We start from the raw sequence: 26,431 nt of genomic DNA, 5'->3' as shown, positions 1-26,431 counted from the left end.
AACAAAAAGATTAGTACAATTTCCAGTTCTAGCCAAGACAAAATAGTGGCTACAGAACTTAGATTGCCACAGTAAACCAATCTGAAACTGGACACAATATATGAAACAACTGTTTTCAGGCATCGGTCTACAAATAGGACAGGGTTATGATACTTGAGAGAAGGAAACCGAGAAGTTGAGCTCTCCATTGATTCTCGTTTTTGGCTGGGGACACTTCAAATAGTAGCATAGACAAGTAGGAGCCTAAATTAAGAACAGGTGGGTAGAATAAACAAAGATTGGAGCTCAGGGTTGCTGAGAAGGCAGGAATTTTCAGGTCAAATTTTGGACGGTGTTCCAGAAACTATACAGGTAACCTTGAATCTTTGGCCGAATACTAAGCTACACTTGACTCCATCAGCCTGACAAAAATAGCTACTGAAGGACTGTGAGTTTGTAGAAATTCAATAGCTGAGCAATACTGGAGTTCAAAAAAGAAAGCAAAGTTGGAAGTGAGGGCAAGAAACATTACAGACAGGGGGAACTAAAAAAAAGCAACCACTGACATCAGAGTCAGCTCTTGATAGCAGACATCTTTGCTGTTGTTTGTTTGTTTTTTGAGACGGAGTTTGGCTCTTGTCGCCAAGCCCAAGCTGGAGTGCAGTGGCACGATCTAGGCTCACGGTAACCTCTGCCTCACAGGTTCAAGTAATTATCCTGCCTCAGCCTCCTGAGTAGCTGAGATTACAGGCACCTGCCACCACACCCAGCTAATTTTTGTGATTTTAGTAGAGACAGGGTTTCACCAGGTTGGCCAGGTTGGTTTCGAACTCCCGACCTCAGGTGATCCACCTGCCTCGGCCTCCCAAAGTGCTGGGATTACAGGCGTGAGCCACTGCGCCTGGCCAATAGTAGATATCTTTAGTGATAACTTCAAAGTGCTGGAAAAAAAAAAAATTCAACCTGGAATGCAACTGCAATAAAAATAACCTTCAAAAATGAAGGTTATATAAAGACATTTTCAGGTAAACTAAATAGTCCCTACAAAATTCACCTGTGGGCAATGTGTACCGCTTCAATCTGCTTTGCCTTATGACATTACATTGTAATCATCTGGAATTATTTACTAGCCTGAAACCCTCAAGTGGGGACTTTGGCTTGTTCACAACTGCATCTTTTGTAGCTACAGCTATGACTGATGTTTATAGAAGTTCTATAAATAAATTTTGAATAAATCATTGCTATCAGTAATTCATAATTAATCAGAGTACGATTCAGCAGTGTATTTCAAATTTTCCAAAAACAGTATAGCAACATATAATTTTGTGAGTAATGGCTTATAAAATACCATTTGTCATATCAATGAAAAAAATCCATAGATTGACAAAACTCCCAAGTTTCTATCAAACTTGACCTATCTGTTACTTCTTTTTTAAAAATATCCTATTTTTTATTTTAAGAAAGCTTATTTCTTGTTTAATTACTTATGAATAGAGAACATATTCTGTATGATTCCAGTTCTTTATTAAAATATTTCACATTTCCTTTATGACCCACTGTATGGGCAAATCTTATCAATGTCCTACGTGTGCTTTAAGAGAAACATATTCTTCAGTTTTCGAGTGTAATATTCTATGAATGTTTTCTAGGTAACAGTGGGTGATGGTATTGCTATATTTAATCTTTAATGGCATTTTCTATCCGCTTGTTCTATTAAATGCTGAGAAATCTGAGTTAAACTCTCTTACTATAATCATTGACTACTTCTCTATTCTTCCTTGTACGTTTGTTAATTCTTGATTTATAAATTTGGGCTATATTATTAAACCTATACAAATTTAGAATTCTATCTTCTGGGTAAATAAAATCCCTAATCATTACAAAATGCCCCTTTTTATTTTTGTAATGTTTTGCTTTCTCCATCCTTTTCTTCTAACACTTCCATTTACTTAAAAATATACCTCTTGTAACAGTATGTAATTAGATTTTGTCCACAGCAACAGCCAAAATATTCTGTCAGATACAAGATACAGATTAACAGGATATATTTCATGTTAAGACATAAAAGATAGAATCATAAAACAATCAAGAAATAATAAACTATAAGGAATTATCAAACGTATCTGAAAAAGAACCAAATGACATAAACTTCTATAAGTAAAAAATTGTTAATAAACTCAGTAGAATGGTTAAGTGAAGAAAAGAGATACATGAAGAGGGGAATTGAAGATATATTTGAAGGACTTACCCAGAATGCTGCACAGAAAAAGAAAAAAGTAGAAAATATTTTAAAAAGACAAAGAAAATGAAGAGGAAACTGTATTTTAAAATATAAAGATTGAGAATTTTTTTAAACTGTCATAAGACATAAACTCATAGTTTCAAGAAGTACAACATTAACACTGAGGAAGTAAAATTAATAAAAAGAAAGCAAGACAGGCCTATTCACTAGATAAAAAGCTACAGAACCCAAAAGACAAAAAGAAGATCATAAGAGAATACAGAGAGAAGAGACAAATCCCCTACCAAGGATCAATATAAAGACTAGCCCAATCTTCCATCTAGTTGTGTAATCTAAAAGCAGTAGAATAATATCTCAAAGTTCTGAGTAAAAATAATTGTGAAACTAAAACTGTGTATCGAGCAAAACTCTCTTTCTAGAACAAAAGTGAAATAGACATGCTTGCAGATGCTCAACAACTAAGAGTTAAGTACCAATATATTTCCACTAAAAGAATTTCCAAAGGATGCAGTTCATGAAGAAAAATTATCCTGGATGAGTAGTGTGGGATGCAAGGAAGAATGGTGAGTAAATAAGATTCTAAATATAAAAACATCAATCAAATTTTCTCTATAAAGTAACAATTACAATACCTATTTGTTCAGTTTAAAAAGAGAATAAAACAGCATATAAATTAGGAGAGGGGTAACTGGAGCTAAAAGTGTTCTAAACTCTACTGTTTGAAGAGGGTATAAAGATTTTGTTTAACTTCAGCCTTTAAATTAAACTTGTATAGTAAAATTTCAAGCCTAACTACTACCAAGAAACAAAGTATATAAATACAAACCACTAAAAAAAAAATAAGAAAAAAGATGAGAAAAATTTATAGAAAAGAAAGGAAAAAGAAAAAAAGAAAACCCTATAAATACTGTAAATCGTATTACAATCAATCCAATTACATTCAATCTCTTACAGAGAATATAAAAAGAGAGACTACTCCACAACTCGCTCCATGAGGTCATTGCAATCTAAGAAACAAAATCAGATTAGGACAGTAGAGAAAGAAAAGAACAAGACAATTTTAGCCATGAACATAAATGTAAAAGCTATGAATGAAATTTTAGCAAATCGAATCCACCACAATATTTTTAAGTTGTGTTTATCCTAAGAATATAAGGATGAATCAACAGAGAAAAATCTTTAAGTTAATTCACCACATTAACAGATTAAAGAAAGATATATATGATCACCTCACAAATCTAAACCCATGTGTAATTTTTAAAAGTCTCTTGACAAAAGACATATGCACACCTATGTTTATTGCGGCACTATTCACAATAGCAAAGACTTGGAATCAACCCAAATGTCCATCAGTGACAGACTGGATTAAGAAAATGTGGCACATATACACCATGGAATACTATGCAGCCATAAAAAAGGATGAGTTTGTGTCCTTTGTAGGGACATGGATGCAGCTGGAAACCATCATTCTCAGCAAACTATCCAAGAACAGAAAACCAAACACCGCATGTTCTCACTCATAGGTGGGAACTGAACAATGAGATCACTTGGACTCGGAAAGGGGAACATCACACACCGGGACCTATTATGGGGAGGGGGGAGGGGGGAGGGATTACATGGGGAGTTATACCTGATGTAAATGACGAGTTGATGGGTGCTGACGAGTTGATGGGTGCAGCATACCAACATGGCACAAGTATACCTATGTAACAAACCTGCACGTTATGCACATGTACCCTAGAACTTAAAGTATAATAATAATAATAATAATAATAATAGAAGGCAACTTTCTTAACATGACGAAGATGATAAACCACTTTTAATGGTAAAATACTAGAAGTATTCCCTTTAAGATCAGGAAAGAGAATGCCCATCACTACCAACAGCATTCCAGCAAGAATAGAAAAACTAATTGATCAAAGGTCTAAGGGTTGGAAAGACAGAAATAAAACCACCAGAATTCACAGTATTATCTTTCGAGTAGTATCTTACATGGCAATTATAGCTTCTGTCTCTTCCACCTCCCACACCACAATTTATCTGGTTCTTCTCAAGGTATAAACACATCTTGCATCCTTGTTAAAAACTAGAATATCACACTTGAGGCTGTTTAAAGTCACAGATATCATTAAACATATCATTCTAACCCAGTCAGAATCTATTCTATGCAGAGGGCATATGAAGCACTAGACACTTGGCAGCATTATGGGCAAATCCAAACTCTTGTAACTTAAGGGATGAGCTAGCTGAAAGAGGGTTTGAAAACCCATCTACCACCTCCAGATGATCCTAGAGTTAACCGAAGTGCTCACTTCACAGTTTTTACTCTCAAGCCCAAGGAAGTTTGAGAACCAGCATACTACTATCAAGCTTTTGTGCTTTGCAGGTACAAGAGACAATGGCAGATTAAATGTGAGTAAAAGCGTCCAGAAAACATAAGGTTTTCTTTTCAATTCCACCTTCCTCTACTTCCCCCTCCCTCATGCTCTTTTAAAATTTCTCCTTAGGATAAATTGTCTCTGTCCCTTTATATAAAAGCCTAATGGTTTCAACCATGGAATCCCTTCTTCAAAAGAAATCTTCCTGAAAGTTTAAGACATAAAACAAATGAAGGCAGAACTGTTTGGTTCAAGCAATAGTTGGAAGCCAGAAACTCATTCTGATCTGGCTCTCCTTCCCTCCTCCCACAAATACACAGAGGCCCTCTTAAGAACAGTTTGAAAAATCATACACTGGTAGTATGTGTAATTTCATTTGGTTTCTGTGGCTTAAATGGTCAACCTAGGGAATGACATTGCAGGCTGCTCTTAAAGGGATAGATTTCAAGTAAGATAGAATTGAGCAAACACACAAGCAGGTTTGTTTACCAAGTTATAGAATAAGGGGTGAAATGCCACATTTACAGCAATTAGTTCCTAACATCAAGTATAAAACACAAGAAAAAGTTATTAAAAATAAAGACAAGGACTGACCTGCTCAGAATTGTTTTTGCCTGGACTTCAGAAATATGCATATCCAGAGATTTCAAAGCAGCAATTATTTCTGAAGCATCTATTACTCCTTGAAAAATGAAAAAATGTCAAGTTAAAGTATCTGAAAAGACAATAAGGCAAATATACTTACAATGTAAAAGGCTTTAAAGGACCATATGGTTTTGACCTATAAGGCCCATATGTTTTGACCTATAATCCCATATCCACACGTCAAAGCCTAACAAACTTTTTGGAAAATTGGTACCAAAGTTCATTTGGTGGCAAAATCTACCTTAAACAGACATTAGGTTAATTTTAGTCAATTACTTATCTAATTTAGTGTGAATATTCACGTTTCACTGCAGAAGCATTCATACTTATAACTACATGGTGGTGCCCCACAGTCCCCATATCATATATGTACTGCATTACTTTTCTAAAATCCAAATTTTAAATTTCAAACCATATTTGGCCCCAGACATTTCCAATGGAATTGTAGGTCTATAAGATATTCTTAACTTGAAAAGAACTGAAAAAGTCAATTCTGAAGATTTGATCCATGGGACTGAAATAAGGCCAGTCAATATTTTATAAGGTAAGCTTTCAAAGAAACAATTGACTTAAAATACAACACCAAACTCATGATTTAACACATAATATGATGTATATGATGTATATATTATGATATATGATATGTTATATTATGATAATATATAAATCAAATCTATATGATTCATATATTAAATCATAGTATATGTTTTAACACATCATATACTATGTTAAATAACTCAAATCAATGAATATATTTAATATAAGCTTACTATGCATTTCACTCACAATGTTGGACATTGTGAAGGGTTAAGCATTGCATATTCTCCTCAAATTCTAAAACACAGATCTAATCCTATCACTCTCCAAGGCCAAAGAAACTTTGATTCCTCCCTTGCATAAAGCAAGTAGTGAGGATATCCAATATTTTTAAATATAAGGACAATATTTTAATGTAAAAATAAATTACCTTTAGTGTCTCCTAGTTGAAAAATACATAATGTCAAAAAGTTACTATAAATTTAGTCACACTTTTAATTTGTATTTATGAACTACAGCTGCCTATGCATACCTTTACACACACACATATATGTATGAGATGTTACTTATTTGGTCAATAGACAAAGCCCGTTATTCATCTGCAGAATCTCAAACTCTTTGCAATGACTCAAGGGCCTCCAGTATTTCAAGTTCCATAGAATGTAGTTTACTGGTCAATTACTCAACCTAGAAATCAACGTTTCTTCAACAGGGGAGGCAGGATCCTCTGCCTTATATACCATTATAATCTTCAAATACTATACTCTCCAATTCAATTTAATAATTTTTAAAATTTGAAAACCTACTATGCAAATCACTATGCTAAATGTGAAGGAATCCAAAAATTAATAAACACCCCAAAGGAGTTTACCAATTTGTATAGATGCACCAATTACTTTAAAAATAACTACTGCTAAATGTTTGTTAATAGAAGAGCTAGGAATAAAATGCAATGGAAGGGTAAATTAAGGAGTAAATAAGAGTCACAAATGAGATACTATAAAGGATAAACAAGAGACCACCAAAGAAACAAAAAGCATTTTAATAATAGGTACAGTATGAGCAAGGTACACATATTTATTTAACTAAGATGTATTGAAAACTTACATATGGTATCAGAAATCAGGACAGTAGGTACCTGCAGAGCAGGGGTAGTGATTTGGAGTGGGTAAAAAAGGAATGTTTTTGAGATGCTTGTAATAATCTACTTCTTAGTCTAGATGCTATTTTCATGCTGCAAGTTTGCCTTGTGAAAATTCATGGAGCTTACATTTATAATTTATGTATTTTGCAGTATATGTTATATATCAATGAAATGTTCCAAAAAAATAGTAAGTCAGGGACAAACTGGAAATGTCATTTAATCAGCTCTGACCTTCTCTGGTAATTTCCCAACTATGCCTTTGTTCAAGCTATTGTCTCCGCTCAAGAAACCATTTCTTTTCATTTCTGTTTATATATTAACCCAGTACAAATCTTAATTGTGCCTGGACACAATTAAGTTCTTCTTGTATCACTTTAATACCAATGATCATAGTCTACCTTGTGTATAGCTATATACGTCTTTTATTACTCCACCCAAAACTGTGTTTCTGAAGACTTTTGTTAACACAGTTCCTAGTGCACTAGCTCATATATAATGCTTGAATACTGTTTGCTTAATTGACTAAAATATATGAAGTAATCCTTACCTAAAAGAACCTAGAATTCAGGCAAATATGTAGAAAAAAAACATAGGTAATCCAATCCAGAACATAATCAAGGTCTATGGGCTTAAAGGGACATTCAGTGTTGTCTTTAATTATATGCAGTAAGCTTTCACTGAGAAGACGGAATTGAAACGAATCGAATGGGATAACAGTATTTAGAGAGATGGAGGGAAGGACTGCAACCATTCTAACAATGTAATTCCAGGGAGAAATGTAAAATATTCCATTCCCGTACCAGTGATCTATTGCTAAGTTACAAACCACCCCAAAATGTAGTGGCTTACAAAGACTATATTTAGTTATGAACATGCAATCTGAGTTTGGTTAAACTTGTTGGTTCAGTTGGTTGGTTCCTTTTCTGATCTGGTCTTGGTCATTCATGTAAATTTAATCAACTATTGGTTCCACTGCAGCTGGCCAAGATTACTTCAATCACATGTCTGTCACCTCAGATGAGAATATAGAACAGTTAAGGACTCACTGGGTAGCTGTCTCCAGGTGATCTCTCCCCCTGGGTAGCTATGATAGCAGCAGGAGGCAGACGAATTCCCAGGCAGAAATGAGCAAGTCCCCGCTGAAACCCAACCGTCAAACCAAAGACAGCCCAAAGTCTGAAAAGTGAGCTACCAGAGTCCACGACTAATGCGAGAACTTCCTCAATGTCTTTTACCCAATGAAATGGTGCTTTTTCCAGGCCTGCCCATGGACCAGTCAGCATGCACTCCCCCATTCGGAGCTCACTAGAAACCCCAGACTCAGCCACACGTTGTACTACCCACTTTCAGGCCCACTCCCACACACAGGGCCACCCGCCCTCAAGTCCTCTCTCTGCTGAGAGCTTTCCTCCTTTCACTCAATAAAATTCTGCCCTGCCTTGCTGACTCTCCAGTGTCCATGTAAACTCATACTTCTTGGTTATAGGACAAGAACTCAGAGCCTGCCAAACAGCAGGAGCAAAAAAGGCTATAACACATTCCTGGCCAACTCTCTGAGCTACAGGCAGTGACATGCTCCCATTTGCCAGACTATGGGAACGAAAAGCAACAACACTTCTCGGGGTCCAGACCTCAGAATTCCCCAAGTCAGAGCTATAACACAGTAACCCTTCTCCCCAGCAATGGGCTGCCACCCTATGTGATGGGAAGCCGCAGCAGCAGGGCTGGGTCAGCCCAGGAGCTATGACTGGAGAAGGGTGGTGGGACCAAACAAGCTGTGACAGGCCCCCATTTGCCAAAGTGGGTGGATGGCAGGAACAAATGAGCTGTAACTCAAACAAGCTGCAACGTTTCCTGGTGGCCAGTGCTCAGAACTCCCTGAGCAAAAGGCTGTAATGCATCTTAGGGCTCTGCAATTGCTGTCATCTCTGAGTTGCCAAGTGCTACTACATCCCCCTTATCTAGACACTGGTGCCCAAGGTGGAAGGCATTCAAGGCAGCATGCCTGGACTAGTCACGGGCTGAGTGCAGAGCCAGCAGGGGCGGGATCCAGGCCACCAGCACAAGCTGAATGTAGCCTGCCAGCCCAAGTGGGCAGAGCAAGCCCAGTGGGCACAAGCAAAACTTGGGCAAAGGCACCATCAGCCACAAAGGTTTCCAGCTGGTGAAGAAGCACCAAAATAATCCCATGTCAGCTAGGCTTTTTTTCTGGTGGTTTACAGTGTTCAAGAGACAGCACTCAAGAAGACAAGCCCCAATGTACAAGTACTTGTATCAAGATTTGCTTATGTTCCAAGGGCTAAAGTAAGCTAAATGGCCAAGCCCAGGTCAGTGTGGCACATGGCAACAAAAGAGCATGAATCCTGAGAGGTGTGGTTCATTGGAATACCCAACGTAAGCAAAATTATTGAGCCTTCCTAAGCTTTAGAGTTCTCAACTATAAAACGTAGCTGCTGTGATGATTGTGTGAGATAAAAATAAGATGTAGAAGGTAAAATAGGTAGAACAAATATGGCAAGGAGTAGAGTTCAGTAAATGTTAGTTCCTTTCCCTCCATTTCCTCAATCCCCAAAAAGCTCTATCCAAAAAAAAATCTTAACGATGAAATTACATTTAATAATTACTTCATTCACATATTTGCAACAGCATTCCATGGACATTTTGGCTGAACAGAGCAGGGGTTTAGATGCTTTCTTGGTGATTAATATGGTTTGGCTTGTGTCCCCACCCAAATCTCACCTTCAATTGTAATAATCCCCACGTGTCAGGGGCAGGGCCACGTGGTGATAATTGAATCATGAGGGCAGTTTCCCCCATACTGTTCCCATGGTCGTGAATAAGTCTCATGAGATCTGATGGTTTTATAAATGGGAGTTCCCTGCACAAGCTCTCCTGCCTGCCACCATGTAAGATGTGACTTTTCCCCTCATTTGCCTTCAGCCATGATTGTGAGGCCACCTCAGCCATGTGGAACTGTGAGTCCACTAAACCTCTTTGCTTTATAAATTACCCACTTTCAAGTATGTCATTATTAGCAGCATGAGAACGGACTAATACAGTGAGAGAAGTTAACCAGGTCAGTTCACATGGGGCCTTCCATCCTTCTAACTAGTGAATGTGATAGTAGACCAGCCCACATGAATCCCCTTGCCTCCATTATTGGCATAAGGCCTGGAAATCCTTCTAGACAATTGGGCAGGGGTCATTAAAAATGAATCTTCTCCCATCCTGGTCCTTCCAGAATCACAGGCTGGACTAAATAGCGAAGATTTATCCCTGCCTCAAAACAACTTTAAAGGACAGAAGAGGGGCTGCCTTGCAAATGTGCACATAACAATACAAGAACACGAGGATTACAAAATATCAAGGAATCATAACGCCTCCAAAAGAAACTAATAAAGTATCAATGATAGACCCCAAAGAAAAGAAGATCTATGAAATTACTGACAAAGAATTCAAAATAATCCGCTAAAAGATCAACACAAGAGTATACAAATATAACATTTAATGACATTTGGCAAAACAATACACAAAGTAAGAGGCTCAATAATAAAATAAAAACATTAAAAAGAATCAAGTAGAAATTCTAGAGATGAAGAATACAATCACTGGACTGAAAAATTCAGTAAAAATTATTAACAACAGACTCGATCTTGCTTCTGATGAAATCAATGGGCCAACAAATAGAAAATTTGAAATTATCCAGTCAGAGGAACAAGAAGACAAAAGACTCAAAAAGAATGAAGAAAACCTACAGGAACTATGGGACACCATCAAAAGATCAAACCTGGCTGGGTACAGTGGCTCATACCTATAATTCCAGCACTTTGGGACACCATCAAAAGATCAAACCTGGCTGGGTACAGTGGATCATACCTATAATTCCAGCACTTTGGGAGGCCAAGGCAGGTGGATCATGAGGTCAGGAGATCGAGACCATCCTGGCTAACATGGTGAAACCCTGTCTCTACTAAAAATACAAAAAAATTACTGGGGCATGGTGGTGGGTGCCTGTAGTCCCAGCTACTTGGGAGGCTGAGGCAGGAGAACGGTGTGAACCCGGGAGGCGGAGCTTGCAGTGAGCCAAGATTGCACCACTGCACTCGGGTCTGGGCGACAGAGCGAGACTGTCTAAAAAAACAAACAAACAAAAAAACAAAAAAACCTTTGCATAATAGGATAAAGGACAAGAACACGTATTTAAAGATACATTGGCTAAAGACTTCCCTAATCGGGGATAGATGCCAATATCCAGGTATAGGAAACACAGAGATGTTCAATCAAATTCAACTCAAAAAAGAGTTCACCAAGACACATAATAATCAAACCACCAAAAATCAAAGACAAAAATTCTGAGAGCAGCAAAAGATAAGAAATACACCACATAAAAAGGGGTGCCAATACAACTAACGGTGGATTTCTCAGCAGAAACTCTACAGGCTAGGAGACATATATTCAAAGTGCTAAAGATGATATATTCAAAGTGCTAAAGAAAAAAAAAACTGACAACCAAGAAGACTTTATCCACAAAACTGTAATTCAGAATTGAGGCATAAAAACGTTCCCAGAAAAAAAGCTAAGGGAGTTCATTACCATGAGACCTGCTTTGCAAAGATGGCTAAAGAGAGTTCTTTAAGCTGAAACAAAAGGCTGGCCTCAAAGTCCCCTGCCTCAGCCTCCGGTGTAGCTGGGATTACAGGTGCGCGCCACCACGCCCGACTAATTTTTGTCTTTGTTTAGCAGAAACGGGGTTTCAACATGTTGGCCAGGCTGGTCTCCAACTCCTGACCTCAGGCGATACACCCGCCTGGGCCTCCCAAAATGCTGGGATTACAGGCGTGAGACACCGCGCCTGGCCAGAAAGGGGCTATTTTAAGAAGACCGAGAACATGTTTCCCTGAGTCGCATTATTCTGCATGAGGAGGCTCACAGAGGAGAACCCCACCCTTACTCCAAAGGCCTTTGAAAGCAGCTCTGGAAAGGGCAGGGTTTGCTTCACCCTCTGCCCAACGTCTCCCCAGGCTGCCCGTGCCACCTTCCGGTCTCACCTCCTCGGAGTTCGGGTCAAACGCGGAGCTCCAGTTTCTCAGCCCCTCCTGAAGCTCAGTGATGTCCACCACGCCGTCCCCACTGCGGTCCAGGTCTTCGAAGAGGATCCCGTAGCGTAAGTAGTCATCGTCATCCTGGCAGGCCACCGCCTCCAGCACGAAGCCCTGCATCCAGAGCAGCATGGCTGGGTCCAGAGGCTGCGGGGACCACTAGGCAACCCGCCCGCACCGCGGCACTAGCCGCCGCCTCCTCGACGCCTGGCTGCGCAAAGCACGGGGTCCCGGCAGTCAACCAGCTTCTGCAACTGTCTGGTGGAGCCGCTGCAGTTCGGAGTCCATGCGGGCCAAGCCACCCGCGCCTGCGGGCTCCCGGGCGCCACGGAGAGGCGGCGCCACCTTGTGGGACCTCTGGCCGAGGCGCCACGAGACACCTGAGGCGCCAGGTGTGAGGTGAGGTGCCAGACGTAAGTTGAGTAGCCAGACGTGGTCGCGTTGGGTACCCAGGACCCCTGGACGGGTGGTCGAAAGGAGAGCCGAGGGCCGTTTGGGGAAAGGGAGCGCATTCCCCAGCCGGCTCGAAAGGGTACTCGCGGGTGTGAGATTCTCGCGATGCAGACTCAGTGCCTGCCGGAAGTCACTGCCGCGGAAGATATGGCAAGGAGTGAGCTGCTCAGACGCGCCCTTATGCCAGCATCCAGTACTCTGGCGCCACCCTTCCTCCCAGGAGGACCTGCACCTAGAGGTCAGGACCCCGGCGACCCCGCAAAAGAGGTCTAAAGAGGAAAGGCCTCCTGAGGAGCCTCTGCCCTGTTCCTGTCTCTCTCTTCCCTCCTTGCCGGCTTAGCCCATATTGGCAAACCTATTTTGGCCATAGTGGGATTAGACTTTTCATGTTTTTATGTAACCTTTTTCCAGTTAGTTGGGTTGTGTGCAGAAATACTTCTATCTCTATTAATAAACGAAAGATAAAACTAAATAATAAATAGAGGTAAGATACATACGATTAAAATGAGAACATTTCTCCAAATCCAGAAATACGAAACACACATCATAACAGTTCCAATTTGTATGCCACATTTCTATTCATAAATTTTGTTCTAAAATAGAGAGAAAAAGTAAATAGCAAAATACTTTCAAGTAGATCTGAAGCATTCAAAGTATTTTTGGTATGCATTTATTTTAATTCAATCTCTGAGTTTTATTATCTATAGGGCTATTAAGGGATCCAGTTCCCATTTATTTTTCCTCTATATTTTAGAATAGAAGTTCAAATAAACAAATTTAATTTCTAATTGCTTGTTAATTATGAGGCATGATAACACATACTAATTTATCAAGATGTGCTTTATATTAGTCACATTTATGTAAACTGTATGAGTTCATTATATATGTTTCAAATCTTTCTATTAATCCTATTAAGAAAAAAACGGATAATCTGTCTAAAAATTGACTTTGGTTACTCAAATTTATGTTAATTGTGCGAGTATATTCATTTCAATTTTTAGAAAATGTAACAACTTAATTCCATCATTAATCGTTTATTAAGTACCCTATCCCAACCTGAGAAAGTTAAATTTCTCTAATGTCACAGCAAATTCAAACATGGCATTTAACAAGAGGGAAAAAGATTATATCAAATATTCTTCTGAATTTTAACACTTTACAGTGAGAGCAGATTTTAACTACATTTTGGTATTTATAAATTATATACTTATAGTTAAATTTATGAAATCACAATTTTAGAATGCATCTAATCTTTATAATGTAGCTATACATAGACATCTTTAAAAATCTTTGGCCTAGTCTCTTCCAACATAAATTGAAAAGATAGAGGCAAAAAAAGGAGAGATGGAGAAGAATACTATTCATATAAGTTTAAGACTGAAAAGGGAAGTTCTAGTCAGCCTTTCTTCATTCTAGTAGATCGGAGCTTGAAAGTAAAGTATAAAGTACATAGAGAAAAAAAGAAAAACTCAGTCTTTTTAAACACAAATTTAAGTATAAGAGCTCACACAGAACCTGGGAGGCGGCGCTTGCAGTGAGCCCAGATGGCGCCACTGCACTCCAGCCTGGGAAACAGACCGAGACTCCGTCTCAAAAAAAAAAAAAAGAGCTCACACATTTTTCTGAATTACTTTGGTTACATTAGTGACTTTCTTGTAATTATTCCATTCACAACACTGGTAGGAGACTGAAGTATTCTGATGCCATGAAATTGTATTTATGATTTTCTGTTTTGTTTTGTTTATTTTAGAGAAGGAAAAGGACCCCCAACTCGACTGTTTTGCTGTGAATTATAGTTTTAAATGCATGAGTTTTCTATTAGTACTTTCAAACATTTTAAATATGCACATATGGCAAGGAGAGGTGAAAAAATAAAAATAAATTTAAAATGCACATAAAGCACTAAAATATTAGCTTTTAAAATACAAGTAGAGAATTCAGAAAAGCTTCAAAATATTCTAACTCTTTAATATGAAATTATACTAGGGCAATTATATAATTAGGTTATATTCTGTATTATAAATTGCATTTTAATCCACTTAAATGCAAATTTCTATGACTGTTCATTAACATTTGGAAAAATATAAATAGATTTTGTGAATATTGCAGATTTTAATTCACCAAGAAATTAATAAACTTATTTCTGGTTTACTTAAAATTCAATATTTAAGTCTAATTTGTATGTTTACCTTTTGGGAAAATGGATATAGCATCTTTTCATACAGACCTTTTGCAAATTAAGGAAAAAGCCAAGACATTTTCATATTTCTAAACAAGTGTCCAGATAATGACTGTTCAAGATTTCATTTCTATTTTTTATTTTTGAGACCATTTTCACTCTTGTTGCCCAGACTGGAGTGCAATGGCACAATCTTGGCTCACCGCAACCTCTGCCTCCTGGGTTCAAGTGATTCTCCTGCCTCAGCCTCCTGAGTAGCTGAGATTACAGGTGTGCGCCACCACCCGCTTAATTTTGTATTTTTAGTAGAGACAGAGTTTCTCCATGTTGGTCAGGCTGGTCTCGAACTCCTGACCTCAGGTAATCCACCTACCTCAGCCTTCCAAAGTGCTGAGATTACAGGTGTGAGCCACCGCGCCCAGTCTCAAGATTTCATTTCTAAAATATTCCCAAGAGCAGTTTTGCTGATTCATAAACCACACAGTTTATAACACACTGACATAAGAAACGTTAAGAAACTTGGAGTCACGCCTCTGGAAAACCCTGTCACTCTACTCCTTTTATAAATTTGACAAAATAAGCTGATCATATTTAGCTGTGGGACTCATATTGCAGCTAGAGAATGCAAAGGAAGGGAAAAGGCCAATTAATTTGATATTTTAGCTTTCTTAAATATTAAGTTAAAACATGCTAAAACAGATAATAAAATAAAATTAATTAAATTGCTGTACAAGGATCCCCAAGGGAAAATCTCTAGTTAATTATAGTTTATAGTCAGAGGCTCTCATGGAACTATTTGATGATCATCACTATTTAATTTTCCTTCCTTTTAGGAACAAAGTCTGTCCACTAATGGTGAAATCTACTTATGATTATTGTGGAGTTACAATTTAAAAAATTCTCTAGACATACACAGGTACCTTCATTCAACCTCTCATGTCTTAAGAACGTCTCAAATTTAGAAACAACAAAAAATATATGTATGTTTCTCATTCTGTGTTTCACTTTTCAGGGAATGACTGCACCATTCATATAGCTTCTGCAACTGAAACCCTAGAAGGTATCCATGACATTTCCCTTTTAATCGCAGTTTATAACTGTATATTTGTATACATTTTTAATTAATTTCTATCTTCCCTACTAGACTGTCAATTCTATAACAGCAGGGTCTCTTTTTGCTCACCCAAATACCATGTGCTTGGCTTGTTGCACAGTACCTGGCTACCTTAAATTCTCAAATTACAATAGCTAGTATTTTTCTCTCCAATCTTTATATTATCCTAGTATTCTTCACTCTAATCTTTATATTATGTTCCCAAAATTGATGTAGCTAAATAGAGTAAAATCAATAGAAAATTGAAAAGTAAGTCTTTCACTGTTCATTTTAGTCTAAACATTCTGTTTCCCCCTCCCGCCCACCCCTACAAGAAATTAAATAACTCCTCTAAAATGTAGAGAAGATCCCTTGAAAATTTAGAAAATATTGACTTGCAATGGAATTTCTTGGAAAATGTTCTGTTGCTATATGCATCTTTTTGTTTTTTTAATCAGAAACTAATAACATCCCCTCCAGTTTATATAGTTTCATAATTAAATTGGAAACTTTCTTACTTTTTTCTAATGTTGAACTTACTTTGCCCATTGATTTTCTCCCAACTTATTATGAAAACTGTAAACTCTAGAAAGGATAGCACAATGAACATTTATATATTCACCACCTATAAAATGCAACATTTTGCCATAATTACATTTTGTCTCTCTCCATTCTACTTAAATATGTATGTAAATGTGTGTGTGTCTATCTGAGCCATTTGAAAGTAAGTTACTGATATGATGACACTTAACCATGAAGTACTTGGACATATCCTAAAAACAGGCTTATGTAACCACAATGCCATGATGATATTTGAGAAATTTAAAAATAATTCTCTATTACTTGAGATGCTAAGGCAGGAGGATCACTTGAGCTCAGGAGTTTGAAGCCAGCCTGGGCAACATAGCAAGGTCCTGTCTCTTTAAAAATAAATGAATAAATAAATAAACAAACAAATAAATAACCTCTATACCATCAATACTTATTCTATATTCAAATTTTCCCAATTGTCCCCAAAAATGCCATTTACAGATTTTTTCAAACTAATATCCAAATAAATTTACCCATTGCCCTTATAATGTTTATTCTCTTAATCAAGACTGGTACCAGTCCACCACCAATACTGTTTTTCCCACAACAATGACTTTTTGAAGAACCCAGCCCAACTGTCTTATAGAATATTCCACAATCATGATTTGTTTGATTGTTTTTTAATGGTATTATTTAACTTGTTCCTCCATCGCCTGTATTTTCTACAGTTCTAAAGACATGGTCAGATTGTCGTAAAAAAAAAAATTTGAGCAAAAATACTTCGTAGGAGAGGCTGTGCAATTTACTGTCTCCTCAGTTCAATAACATCTTTGTTTTCTTTCTCAAATAGTTACCATATGTCCAGTAACTTGGACCCTATTCACCTAAGCTGAAATTTGTTAAATATCTAAGGAAAAAAACAGGGTGAATGAAGTTCTTATGTCAGTGTACTTTTCTTCTCTTTGTTTTGCTTGCATTGTTTGCTGTCCCATTGTTTGCCCTCCCATAACTTGAAGCAGTGACTTTCTCTCTTATTACAAGCAATAAGGAGGGACATCTTATAATAATAAAAGGGTCAATCCTAAATTTGTGTGTACATAATAATACAGCTTCAAAATATATAAAGCTAAAGTGGCAAATGTAGAGGAGTGATAGGGAAATCTGCAGTCATGGTTAGAGATATAAACATGGTTAGAGATTTACCTTTTTCAGTAGCCAGTAAGAAAAGCAGACGAAAAAGTTAATAATAATCTAAAACATTTGAATAACACATTTAACTAATTGATCTTATAGAACACATATATAGAACACAAAATACAACTTCAAAATCCATTTATTTCAAAAAACAGAAATCACACAGAGCACATTCTGATGGCAGTGCAATTAAAACGTGAGTTCACCATCAGGAAGATAATTGGAAAAATCCCCAAATGTTTGTAAATTAAGCAAGATATTTCTACATAACTGATGGGTCAAAAAGAAATCACGATGGAAACTGGACATTTTGAAATGAACAATAATGAAAACATTACATACCAAAATTTATTGAGTTTAGGGAAAGCAGTACTTAGAGAGAAATTAAAACTTTAAATTAATATACTAGAAAAGAAAAAAAAAAGTCAATTATTTAAGCCAGGAATTAGCAACCTTTTTCTGTAACTGTCCAGAGAGTGAATATTTTAGGCTCCACAGGCCATGTGATCTCTCGCAGTTACTCAATTCTGCCCTGTAGCCATAGATAATACATAAACAAATAGAAGTGGCTGTGTTAAATTAAATTCAATTTACAGAAATAGGTGGCAGGTCAGATTGGGCCCTCAGGCCAAAGTTTGCCAACCCATGACCTAAACTTCAAACCCAGGAGACTAAACAGGAAAATAAACAGAAAGAAAGGAGCATGAAAATAGTAAAGATAGGAGTAGAAACTAATGAAACAGGCCAGGTACGGTGGCTCACACCTGTAGTCCCAGCAATTTGGGAGGCTGGGCAGGCAGATCACTTGAGGTCAGGAGTTCGAGACCAGCCTGGTCAACAGGGTAAAAAATTAGCCAGGCATGGTAGTGCATGCCTGTAGTCCCAGCTACTTGGGAGGCTGAGGCACATGAATCCCCTGTATCATTTCTGATTGTGTTTATTGGAATTTTCTCTCTTCTCTTCTTTATTAGTCTTGCTAGTGGTCTATTTTATTAACTTTTTTTTTTTTTTTTTTTTTTCCCAAAATCCAACTCCTGGATTTGTTGATTTTTTTGAAGGGTTTTTCATGTCTATCTCCTTCAGTTTCACATTGAGCTTGGCTATTTCTTGTCTTCTGCTAGCTCTGGGGTATGTTTCCTCTTGGTTCTCTAGTTCTTTTAGTTATAATGTTAGAGTGTTGATTTGAGATCTTTCTAGCTTTTTGATGGGGCATTTAGTGCTATAAATTTCTCTCTTAACACTGCTTTTACTGCACCCCAGAGATTCTGGTACATTGTCTCTTTGTTCCTATTGGTTTCAAAGAACTTCCTGATTTCTGATTTAATTTCATTACACACGCAGGAGTCATTCAGGAGCAGGTTGTTCAATTTCCATGTAGTCGTGTGGTTTTGAGTGGGCTTCTTAATCTTGAGTTCTCATTTGATTGCACTGTGGTCTGAGAGACTGTTATTATTTCAGTTCTTTTTGCATTTGATGAGGAGTGTTTTACTTCCAATTATGTGATCAATTTTAGATTAAGTGCCATGTGACACCAAAAAAAATGTATATTCTGTTGTTTTGGGGTGGAGAGTTCTGTAGATGTCTATCAGGTCCACTTGGTCTAGAGCTGAGTTCAAGTCTTGAATATGTTTGTAAATTTTCTGTCTTGACAATCTGTCTAATATTGACAGTGGGGTATTAAAGTTTCCCACTATTATTGTGTGGGGGTGTAAGTCTCTTTGTAGGTCTTTAAGAACTTGTTTTATGAATCTGGGTGATCCTGTATTGGGTGCATGTATATTTCGGATAGTTGGCTCTTCCTGTTGAATAGATCCCTTTACCATTATGTAATGCCCTTCTTTGTCTTTTTTGACCTTTGTTGGTTGAAAGTTTATTTTGTCAGAGACTACGATTGCAACCCCTGTCCTTTTTTTTTCTGCTTTCCATTTCCTTCGTAAATTTTCCTCCATCCCTCAACTTGAGTCTATGTGCATCTTTGCACATGAGATCTGTCTCTTGAATACAGCATACCGAATGGGTCTTGGCTTTGTATTCAGCTTGCCATTCTGTGTCTTTTAATTAGGGCATTTAGCTCATTTACATTTAAGGTTAATGTTGTTATGTGTGAATTTGAACCTGTCATCATGATACTGGCTGGTTAATTTTGCAGACTTGTCAATGTAGTTGTTTCATCATGTCACTTGTCTGTGTACTTCAGTGTGTTTTTGCAGGTGATTTTCCTATCCATGTTTAGTGCTTCCTTCTGGAGCTCTTGCCAGGCAGACCTGGTGGTGACGAAATCCTTTAGCATTTTCTTGTCTCAAAAAGATTTTATTTCTCCTTTGCTTATGAAGATTAGTTTGGTCTGATATGAAATTATGGGTGGCATTTCTTTTCTTTAAGAATGTTGAATATTGGCCCCCAGTCTTGTCTGGCTTGTAAAGTTTATGCTGAGTGGTCCGCTGTTAGTCTGATGGGCTTCCCTTTGTACGTGACCTGGCCTTTCTCTCTGGCTGCCCTTAACACTTTTTCCTTCATTTCAACCTTGGAGAACCTGATAATTATGTGCCTTGGGGTATAACTTTTTGTGGAGTATCTTATTGGGGTCCTCTTGATTTCCCAAGTTTGAATATTGGCTTGTCTTTCTAGGTTGGGGAAGTTCTCCTGGATGATATCCTGAAGTGTGTTTTCCAACTTGGTTCCATTGTCCCCAACTCTTTCAGGTACTCGTCATAGGTTCAGTCTTTTTACATAGTCCCATAGTTCTCATAGGTTTTGCTTGTTCCTTTTCATTCTTTATTCTCTAATTTTGTCTGCCTGCCTTATTTCAGCAAGATAGTCTTGAAGGTCTGATACCTTCTCTTCCACTTGGTTGCTTTGGCTACTGATACTTGTGTTTGCATCACGAAGTTCTTGTGCTGTGTTTTTCAGCTTCATCAGGTCGTTTATGTTCCTTTCTACACTGGTATTTTAGTTAATACCTCCTGTAATCTTTTATCATGGTTCTTAACTTCTTGTATTGGGTTAGAACATAATCCTTTGGCTCAGTGAAATTAATTATTACCCACTTTCAGAAACCTACTTCTGTCAGTTAATCAGTCTCAGCTTCAGTCCTGTTCTGTGCCCTTACTGGAGAAGGGTTGAGATCGTTTGGAACAAAAGAGGCATTCTGGCTTGTGAAATTTTCAGTGTTTTTGCATTGGTTTTTCTTCATCTTCATGGTTTTGTCTGCCTGTGATCTTTGAGGCTGTTGACCTTTGGATGTGGTTTTTGTGGGGTCTTTTGTGTTGATGTTGTGGTTGTTATTATTACTTTCTGTTTGTTTATCTTCTAACAGCCAGGCCTCTCTTCTGCAGGTCTGCTGCAGTTTGCTGGGGGTCCACTCCAGACCCTGTTCACCTGGGTATCACCAGTGGAGGCTGCAGAACAGCAAAGATTGCTGTCTGCTCCTTCCTCCAGAAGCTTCTTCCCAGAGTGGCATCGACCTGATTGATGTCAGCCAGAACTCTCCTGCATGAGGTATCTGGAGACCCCTGATGGGAGGTCTAACCCAGTCAAGAAGCACGGGATTGGATCCAGGACCTGCTTAGGGAGGCAGACTGACTGTGTCTTAGCAGAGCTGGTGTGCTGTACTGGAGGAGTAGCCCTCATGGGGATCAGGTGGTCTCTTCAGAACCAGTAGGCAGGAAAGATTAAGTCTGCTGAACCTGAGACCATGGCTGCCCCTCCCACAAGGTGCTCTGTCCCAGGGAGATAAGAGTTTGTCTGTAAACCCCTGACTGTAGCTACTGGAATTCCTACAGGGATGCCCTGCCCGGTGAGGAGGGATGGCTTCAGGTCCCACCAAGGAAGCAGTCTGGCCATGATCTGCAACAGCCACTTTGCTGCGTTGTGGGGGAATTCCACCCAATCCAAACCTCCTAGTCTCCTTAGCACTGTCAGGGGAAAACCTCCAAATAAAGCCTCAGTAATGATGGTCGCCCCGCCCCTGGGAACTGAGTTGTCAGAGGCGGACTCCAGACTGCTCTGACGTCAGCGAGGATTTCAAGCCGGTGGATCTTAGCTTCTGGGGCTCCATGGGGTGGGACCCTCTGAGCCAGACCACTTGACTCCCTGGCTACAGCCCCCTTTCCACTGAAGTGGACATTTCTCCTACCTCACTGGAGTTCTGGGTGCTGCGGGAGTATGTAAAAACTCCTGAGCTGAGCGCCGTGACTCATGCCTGTAATCAAAGCACTTTGGGAGGCCGAGGCGGGTGGATCTCGAGGTCAGGAGATGCAGACCATCCTGGCCAACAAGGTGAAACCCTGTCTCCACTAAAAATACAAAAATTAGCCAGGCGTGGTGGCGGGCACCTGTAGTCCCAGCTATTCGGAAATCTGAGGCAGGAGAATGCTGTGAACCCGGGAGGCAGACTTGCAGTAAGCCAAGATTGCACCACTGCACTCCACCCTGAGCAACAGAGCGAGACTCCGACAAAGAAAAGAAAAAAGAAAAAAAAAAAAAACTTCTGCAGCTCAGCACCTGCCCAAACAGCCACCAACAAAAGCACCTGTCATTGGTCTGCCCAGTTTTGTCTTTGAGACCCAGTTTTGTGTTTGAGGCCCTGGTGATGTAGGCTCCCGAGGGCATCTCCTGATCTGTGGATTGCAAAAATCTGTGGGAAAAGCTTAGTACCCTTGGTGGGTAGCACTGTCGCTCACCACTTCCCTTGGCTGGAGAGGGAGGTCCCCCTGCCCTGTGCAGTTCCTGGGTGAAGCAATACCCTGCTTCTTCTCGCTCTCTGTGGGTCATGCCAACCATCTAGTCAGTCCCAGTGAGATGATCTGGGTATCTCAGTTGGAAATGCAGAAATCAGCCACCTTCCTCCTTCCTCTCACCAGCAGCTGCAAACCAGAGCTGCTTCTAGTCGGCCATCTTGGCCCCTCCCCACAGAGGTAAGTTTAATAAGTCTTCTAAATTTGTCCTTGCCATAATGATCAGTGATGATCTATCTTTTTTTTTTAATTATACTTTAAGTTCTAGGGTACATGTACACAACGCGCAGGTTTGTTACATATATATACATGTGCCATGATGGTGTGTTGCACCCATTAACTCATCATTTACATTAGGTATATCTCCTAATGCTATCTCTCCCCCCTACCCACCCCCCCACAGTAGGACCCAGTGTGTGATGCTCCCCTTCCTGTGTCCAAGTGATCTCATTGTTCAGTTCCCACCTATGAGTGAGAACATGCTGTATTTGGTTTTCTGTTCTTGAGATAGTTTGCTGAGAATGATGGTTTCAAGCTGCATCCATGTCCCTACAAAGGACATGAACTCATCCTTTTTTATGGCTGCATAGTATTCCATGGTGTATATGTGCCACATTTTCTTAATCCAATCTGTCACTGATGGACATTTGGGTTGATTCCAAGTCTTTGCTATTGTGAATAGTACCACAATAAACATACATGTGCATGTGTCTTTATAGCAACATGACTTATAATCCTTTGGGTATATCCCCAGTAATGGGATGGCTGGGTCAAATAGTATTTCTAGTTCTAGATCCTTGAGGAATCGCCACACAGTTTTCCACAATGGTTGAACTAGTTTACAGTCCCACCAACAGTGTAAAAGTGTTCCTATTTCTCCACATCCTCTCCAGCACCTGTTGTTTCCTGATTTTTTTAATGATTGCCATTCTAACTGATGTGAGATGGTATCTCACTGTGGTTTGGATTTGCATTTCTCTGATGGCAAGTGATGATGATGATCTGTCTTTTAATAACTTAAATGCTTTACAGACTTCAAGACTTTCACCCATATCAAAAATAAAAGTATATATCTGCCGTATTACCAGGATTTTAGAATATTGTACTTTATCCTCTAATTATAGGTCAAATAACTAAGGTAGAAAGGAGTAAAGCAACTTCCATGTATGTAGTGAGGATGTTGGGGGATCTGGCAATAAAATTCTGCCTTGGGATTCCCAAGAGGTTGGTGATTATCATTTTTGTACTCCTAGAAACAAAATAAAATGACATTCTGTTTTGTTCCTCTGCTTACCGTAATCAATTCTCTAAACTACAAAATCTCTGCTTATCGAGATAACTTGGATTGTCAATTTGTTGAGCTCAACAAATGCATTTCCTGAGCCCTTGTGAGTAAAGCTCTGTGCTGGTTACACTGGGTATCTGTGCCTAGCTCAGCCTGGGTTTGTGAGAAAATCAATAGCCAACACCCACAGGCTTATTCTGGTAAAAGGGAGATGATAATAAATGGTGGGTTTTTTCTTTTTCTTTTTTTTTTTTAGATAGTGTCTTGCCATGTTGCCCAGGCTGGTCTTGAACTCCTGGGCTCAGGCAGTCTTCTCTCCTTGGCCTCCCACAGTGCTGGGATTACAGCGTGAGCCACCACACCTGGCCTTGTGATGGTGGTTCTGATAGGGCTGGGCTTTCAACCTCCCAAGGATTCTGATCAATCAGCCTCAGGAGAAACTTCTGCAGAGAGTGCCCAGCTGCCAACTGTCATAGGTGAGTGTCACAGAGTGGCATGGGTCTCCTCCCACTGTTTTATTTCACAGATTACACGTTGTTAGTAGGAACATCAGCAGAAGGAGCGTGAGGATGTTCCTTCTAATGATTAGAAAAGATATGATAATGCTGCTGGGTGGGCTGTTGATTTTTAAAAAGTGATCAAGGGCCTTCGCAGAAAGTGATTTTAGGAACTATAATGCATAGATGGGATCAATTGTAGTGTAAGAAGTGAAAAATCATTGCACTGAACAGCATCTAACAGCTTCTGGAGAAAACATATTTCCCAACTGACCCTAATGATGGACTTAAATAGCAAAAAACAGAGAGAACCCCTAACTTCCATTATCTTGCAGAAACAGGAGAACCTTAATACACTTAAAACTGGAAAAATGTCTGTGCCTCTAGGGCCATGCAGTGAAACAGATTGCATGGTAGGTGACATAGGCAGGGGCAGAATGGAGTTTGATGATGAAAAAATTATTTGGGGCCTTTGAAGCAGCAGACGAACTGGCTCAGAGGAACATTGCACAATTATAGAAGAACAACTTTTGCAAAATTTCCCTCCACTCAGTGGGCACTACATATTTATTCTAGGATCTGCATTCATTCTTTCACAGACTGTCTACTTATTGCCTTGGGCCTACAATGACTTTTCTGAGAGAGGTGAGGGATTAGCACAATAGCACACACACACCTGAAAGAAATAGTGATTTTCTAATTTTCAGATTTTAATCTCTGACCTAACCAAAGAATTGACCATTATAGATTTTAACTATTAATAATATCAATGATGCTCACACATATGAAGATTTAAGCACATCTTATGATAATAAAATATGCTTTCTAAAAAAAGAAATGTTAGAACGGTAGTCCAGGGATGTTAATAAAAGTGGCAAATAGCCGGGCGTGGTGGCTCAAGCCTGTAATCCCAGCACTTTGGGAGGCCGAGGCGGGTGGATCACGAGGTCAGGAGATCGAGACTATCCTGGCTAACATGGTGAAACCCCGTCTCTACTAAAAAAATACAAAAAACTAGCCGGGCGTGGTGGCGGGCGCCTGTAGTCTCAGCTACTTGGGAGGCTGAGGCGGGAGAATGGCGTGAACCCGGGAGGCGGAGCTTGCAGTGAGCCGAGATCACGCCACTGCACTCCAGCCTGGGAGACACAGCGAGACTCCGTCTCAAAAAAAAAAAAAAAAAAAAAGTGGCAACATTACATCATCTTTAAAAAAAAAAAAAAAAAAAAAGATGAGGTCTCACTGTGTTGCCCAGGCTTGTCTTAAACTCCTGAACTCCAGTGATCCTCCCACCTCAGCCTCCCAAAGTACTGGAATCACAAGCTTGAGCCATCACCTTCGGCCCATATCATCTGAACATCCAACAGGAAACAGGTAAAAGAAGGAAGAAGGCTGACAACCCAGTGTACAGATTCATATGTAATATACAAACTGTTGATTGGTTATAAATCAGTGGAATTAAATCTATGTTTGTACTGGCTCTTGGGTTCTGTCATAGAGGCAGAACATTGAGAAATAAAAAACTGGAGTATAAGATAAATTCATTTAAGTAACTAGACTTTAGTAAACCACAGACAAACATTTAAGAAACCACCTTTAAAGCTGTTTGTGAGCCATGTTTTAGCCTATCAAGTTTGAACTGTAGGAGAGATACATAATGACAAATGAATGCTTTTGTTTTTTGTGACACAGTCAACTGACCCACTGGGAACGTGACCTTGTGAGTCACCCAGGTGAGCAAACTTGACATGATTGGATATAAACCTAGGTCAATAACTAAAGAGGTACTCAAATGTGCTACACATGTCAACTGTGACATAACAAACTGAAGGCCATTCATTCTCCCTTGAGGGAATGAAGCTGATACAGCAGGGGACTGCAGAATCAGGGTCCTGATGCTCACATACCGAAGTGAGTGGGCTCCTACTTCAGATGTGTGATACGATCTACTGTCTCCTAAGGCTGAGTATCCCACAAAGAAATCCCCTCAGCCAAACATTATTAGTTATTTTAAAGCTTTTGGTCTCATTTTATAATAGATCACATCAGAAATAAGAATAGTCAGGATCCGGTATAAACTCATGATAACTTGATAGATATATCATTGAAGACCATCACAAAGTCCCAGATACTACATAATGCTGGGATAAATTATTGAATACTAAATTTAAAAATGAGGGATAACATTGCAGATAAACAGACACGCACATGGGAAGCCTCATCAACTGCATGAGCACTCTTAAGGAAAACCTATTGATGAACATAACAGAACATTTCATATGCATTAGTCCACAAGGTACACATTCTGCCCAGCCTCAAAACTTAATATAGATTGGGACGTTCCTCTTCCTTGGGCTGATGATAAAGCTCCAAGTAAAATGAAAAAGATTCTTTTCACCTGGTAAATACGCAGGACCCCCCCCCACCCCCCACAAAGATGTT

General features: G+C 39.1%; 1 long non-coding RNA gene across 1 annotated transcript in view; it reads right to left on the bottom strand.

The window, feature by feature from the left end:
- Positions 1 to 12,994: 12,994 nt before the first annotated feature.
- LOC139356209 (uncharacterized) overlaps positions 12,995 to 26,431 on the bottom strand; it is a 57,663-nt gene continuing 44,226 nt past the window's right edge. Inside the window, exon 3 of the long non-coding RNA XR_011607706.1 lies at positions 12,995 to 13,070. This is a non-coding gene — a long non-coding RNA (uncharacterized lncRNA). The remainder of the gene's footprint in view (positions 13,071 to 26,431) is intronic.

This window comes from Macaca nemestrina, chromosome 1 (genome assembly GCF_043159975.1).
Source record: "Macaca nemestrina isolate mMacNem1 chromosome 1, mMacNem.hap1, whole genome shotgun sequence".
Classification (NCBI taxonomy): Eukaryota; Metazoa; Chordata; class Mammalia; order Primates; family Cercopithecidae; genus Macaca; species Macaca nemestrina.
Note: the sequence above shows the minus strand (reverse complement) of the source record. Positions and strands in the feature narration are given on the sequence as shown.